Raw genomic sequence first — 5,229 nt, 5'->3', positions numbered from 1 at the left:
AGAAGGTGCTATTTAAGAGACTGAGCTGAATACAGCACCTCAGACTGAGGAAGTCTCTCGGATGAGAGACGAAACGTTTCTACATTTTTTGTTGTTTGCTTTGTTTTTTTTTGTTTTTTGAATGTCCAGAGGACCAGATTGAACTTTTTTAGACTGGGGCCTGAATTATCATTTCAGAGTTATAAACATCTGTGAAACGTGCGGCAGTGAAATGGTTAATGGTCCGAGTCCTATGTGCAGGAATGCACGACTTAGGAGTTAGATGGGGGAGGGTGAACTCAAACCAGACTAAATTAAATGAGTCCAATAGATCTAAAAAAATCCTTAACCAAGGGCTTCTCAGGACAGCACACGTGCAAATTAAAGTCCCCAATAATGAAAAGATGCTCAAATTTTGGTGTGATTTCAGCCAACAAGTCAGAAAACTCATTTATGAAATCCTTAGACAGAGGTGGGCGGTAGACAAGTGCAAATAACGTCGCAGGTGAATGTCTGAGTTCAAAGACGCTCAGCTCAAAGCTGGCACGGGAAACTGGGATGGGCAGTTGTTTACAGTCAAAAGTTGATTTGAATATTGTTAATAATCCACCACCGTGCCGGCCTGATGGCCGCGGGGCATTAAAATACAGACAGTTCGGTGGCAGTAATTCCTTCAAGGCGCTGGACTCACCCGGAGACATCCAAGTCTCTGTGATGCACAGAAAGTCCAAATTGTGCTCTTGAAAGTAATCCTTGAGGATAAAAGTTTTGTTGGTAACAGATCTTGCGTTGACCAAACACATCCGGATATTGTCCAAAGTGGAGCTAGCAGCGGTGGAAATAGCACGCGCTAATGGCCGCTGGTTTTCAATAACAGCCCCTCCAGGTTGGTCCGAGCTGCACAACGGCTGACAACTCCCGCTGGTTACCTGGTTCGGGCACACAGGAAGCTGGCGATGGAAACCATGACCGCTAGCTGGAGAGGAAGATGCAACGCGCAGAGCTTTAAGCTTCACCAGCTGACCAGCACGTTTTCCCTGGCGTCTGAAGCGAGATCTCTGGGCAGGGAGGTGAGGAGTGCTGCGAAGGTAAGCTGGCACGTCCGCCAGCAGGGGGAGAGGACGGGGGGGGGGGGGGGGGGCCAGAGGTACGCTGATAATGGTCCAAATAAGCGACTTCAGTGCCAGAAAAACGAAGCTTCAAAAGTTGTTGCCTGTCATACACCAGCAGAGAGTTGATGTCACAGATGTCCATCCATCCATCCATTTTCTTTACCCGCTTATTCCATTTGTGGGTCACGGGGGTCGCCGGTGCCCATGTCCAGCAATCACTGTGCGAGGGGCGGGGTACACCCTGGACGGGTCGCAAGTCCATCACAGGGCCACATAGAGACAAACGAGACAAACAACCATTCACTCTCTCACTCACACCTAGGGACAATTTAGAGTTACCAATCAGCCTAACATGCATGTTTTTGGTCTGTGGGAGGAAACCGGAGCACCCGGAGAAAACCCACGCATGCACGGAGAGAACATGCAAACTCCACCCAGAAAGGCCCCTGGACCGGGGTTTGAACCAAGGACCTGCTCGCTGAGAGGCAGCAGCTCTACCAGTTGCGCCACCGTGCTGCCCTTGTCACAGATGTGAAATGCAAAAAACAAAAATAATTTGAACACCATCAGCAGAGGTGAATTGCAAGCCATGTACATGGGCGCCATCTTACCGGAAGAGAAACCCCAGATTCTATGAGTATAGGCGTAGCCCTTTAAGGCTGTCGCTGATGGGTTTTATCCCGTTATGCGAAGCATTACACTGAAAAATTTAGTCCATGCCCACCTGCTGTGTGGGCCCCACCCGGTCCGTATAAATTACGTTAAGAGCGGGTAATCGGCTCCCAATTAGCTTTTTCTTCAGCCACTTAGGCTGTGAGCCAGTGAGGCCCGACATTTAAAGGGCTACGCCTATACTCATAGAATCTGGGGTTACAGTATGTAACCAACGTTCTATTTCATATAGGCTTCGCCCTTTAAGGCTGTCACTGATGGGTTAAGGGTGAAGCGGATGTGGTCCTCGCCTCACTGGGTCCATTCAAACACCATATGAAGCGGAAGCTTGCCCAAAAAACATCTTGTCACTCAGCTCCCATGTGCGTAATTACGCATTGTGTAATTATGTGTACCATGCACAGATGCATGCTGTGTAATTATGCGTTCTGAATGCATGAACGCCCCGGAAAAGTTTCAACGGAGGGGAGGAAAGCTGAAAAGGAGCCATGAACCAACCGGTTCATGGCCGAACAGTATGAACAGATTAATAATAACAAGTGAACTGATTATTAATCAAATGAACTGATTGGTAACAATAGTGATAAACTGATTAATGACAATAGAACCAAAATAACAATCACAACTTGTGACTGATAACAACATCTCACACTGTAATGCATGCAGACAGATGTTAGTAAAACGGGATTCCATGAACAACAATATTCATTCTGTTAAGACACTAAATACAGAATGTGTCATGGAACGAGCCATCACATCACGTAGATAAAAGCAAATAAATGAGCAGGGTGTTGACCACGCGGCCGCAGTGCAAATATCCTGCATTGTCATACCATTATGCAAAACAGTCGAAGATGCGATATCTCTGGTCGAGTGTGACCTGAGGTTGACAGGAGGCTCTAAATCTGATGCTCTGTAGGCTTCAGAAATGGCCTCACACAGCCAGTGTGACAGGCGCTGGGTGGATAACGGGCGACCTGCAGATGCATCTCTATAATGCACAAACAAATGTTGAGTTTGACGTATTGCAGCTGTGCACGCTATGTAACACGTCAACGCCCGCACTGGACAGAGAAGATAGAAAGATGCTTCTTCTTCTGATTGGGGGGGGGGGGGGGACCCAGAAACCCCTCCAATGATATCACTCTTAATTTAAAGAGCTTGTGATGTTTTAGGCTTAAAACTGGATTTGGTCTTAGATCAGCTGAGCTGTCATCAGCCTGAGTTCCAAGACATGACGGAGCGACAGAGAGGGCAGATAAATCACTCACCCTCTTAGCGGATGTTAAAGCCAGTAGCAGGGCTGTTTTAAGAGACAAGAATTTAATTGGAACCTGATTCAGTAGCTCAGAGGGAGCTTAGAACAGGGCTCGCAGGACCAGCGTTAAATCCCACTGTGGAGCAATTGGGCGTGAAAACAGGCCAGCGTCTCTGTACACCTTTTAAAAAACGCTTCATCAGCGGATAATTAAAAGCTGTTCTGTCCCTGAAAACCTTTGTGACAGGAAGAGATGGCTGCAGCGTACATTTACTCGTGCTGAACGCCAGATTTCTGTCCATCGACTGCTGCAGAAAAGACAGCACGCCACCTAGTGGACATAAGGTGGTCTCTACACCTTTCTCTGTATACCTTTTACAAAACACTTCATCAGCGGATGATTAAAAGCTGTTCCTTCGTGACAGGAAGAGATGGCTGCAGCGTACGATTTAATTGTGCTGAACGCCAAATTTCCGTCCATCAGCTGCTGCAGAGAGGACATCACGTCGCCTAGTGGACATGGGGTGGCCTCTACATCTTGCGGGAGACCCATCCTCTCTAAGCGGATCCGCTCAGCGGCCAGACCCACAGGTGCTGACCTATTTTTGGGTAACTCCTGATCGCTCCTCCCGCCTGGAGGAGAGCATCCTCCCTCCACGACAGTTTCCACGGGCGCCCCGATAACAGGCTTTGTAGAACCGGAACCCTGGTGCGTTCACGCACTCGGGAGCCACCAAGAGAGCTGTCAATCCCTCTTCCTGAACTCGGTTCAAAAAACGGTAATATCAGAGGCTGTGGGGGAACATGTAAAATTGTTTTGGGCCATGGGTTACGAGCGAACACGTCCACCCCCCAGTGGTGGTTTGTCTCGTGGACTCAGTGAAGCCCATAGTTGACACTGAGTGTTTCCTCGTGTCGCAAACAGGTCCACGGCCGCTTTGCCAAATTCCTGCCATGTCTGGGCCATCAGACTGAGCTGTTGTGAGAAAGCCACAGCGCCCCTACAGCTCAAGATAGACATGTCACCCCTCAACCTGACACCGGTGCGTCTGTGACGACTGACACCTGTGACGTAGGTCTGCTGACAGGGCTCTCTCTGACAAAAACCAGGGGTTTTCCCAGTGTCGGAGGTCTGCTCTCACGGAGGGAGGAATAGTGATCGTCCGTCTCTTTTTGCCTCACCAGATCCATGCATTGACAACATCGTGTTTAACAGCTTTATGATGGAAAATATCTGTTATTACTATCCTGATGCATGCTCAATAATCCAGGTAGAAAAATCCAAGAAAGTTCAGTCTGGTCCTCTGGACATTCAAAAAAAACAAAAAACAAAACAAAGCAAAAAAAAAAATGTAGAAACGTTTCGTCTCTCATCCAAGAGACTTCCTCAGTCTGAGCTGCTGTTTTCAGCTCAGTCTCTTAAATAGCACCTTCTCAGAGTGGATCAGCCAGTTTTGCTGCTGACAACCAAAACCAACTGATCACATGCTCAAGAAGGACCATCAGCCTAACAAAGGATCATTAGCACACTGATGGCTGTTTACTATTCAAAGGGGGTTGAGTGATACCAGCAATCACAGCATTGTAAGAGGGGGACAATTGAACCCGGAGGCCTCCACCCCTGTTTAATGATGGACGGTTTCTTTTCACAAAGATGGCCTCCTTTACTCCTCTCTCAAACCATTGTTCCTCTCTGTCCAGGATGTGAACATCTTCATCCCTGAAAGAGTGACCGCTGGCCTGGAGATGAGTGTAGACCGCAGAGTCCTGGCCTGATGATGTTGATCTTCTGTGCTGGGCCATCCTTTTGGCCAGTGGCTGTTTAGTTTCCCCGATGTAAGACTGATCACAGCCCTCCTGACACTGAACAGCATACACAACATTACTCTGTTTGTGCCGGGGGACTGGATCTTTGGGATGAACCAGTCTTTGCCGTAATGTATTTTGGGGTTTAAAAGCCACTGGGACGTTATGTTTAGAAAATAAACGTCTCAGTTTCTCTGATACTCCCTCAACATATGGAATGACCACTGGTCTGGGTCTGGGTTCCTCCTTTTCACCTGTTGGCTGACTGGAGTCCTGTTTGGGTTTCTTCTCTGCTTTTAGGAAGGCCCAGTTAGGATATCCACATTGCTCTAGAGCCTGTTTTGTGTAGGATTTTTCCTTCTGCCTGGCTCCTGAGCTAGTGGGGACGCTGTCTGCTCTGTG

This window comes from Nematolebias whitei, chromosome 18 (assembly GCF_014905685.2).
Source record: "Nematolebias whitei isolate Nwh7 chromosome 18, NemWhi1, whole genome shotgun sequence".
Classification (NCBI taxonomy): domain Eukaryota; kingdom Metazoa; phylum Chordata; class Actinopteri; order Cyprinodontiformes; family Rivulidae; genus Nematolebias; species Nematolebias whitei.
Note: the sequence above shows the minus strand (reverse complement) of the source record.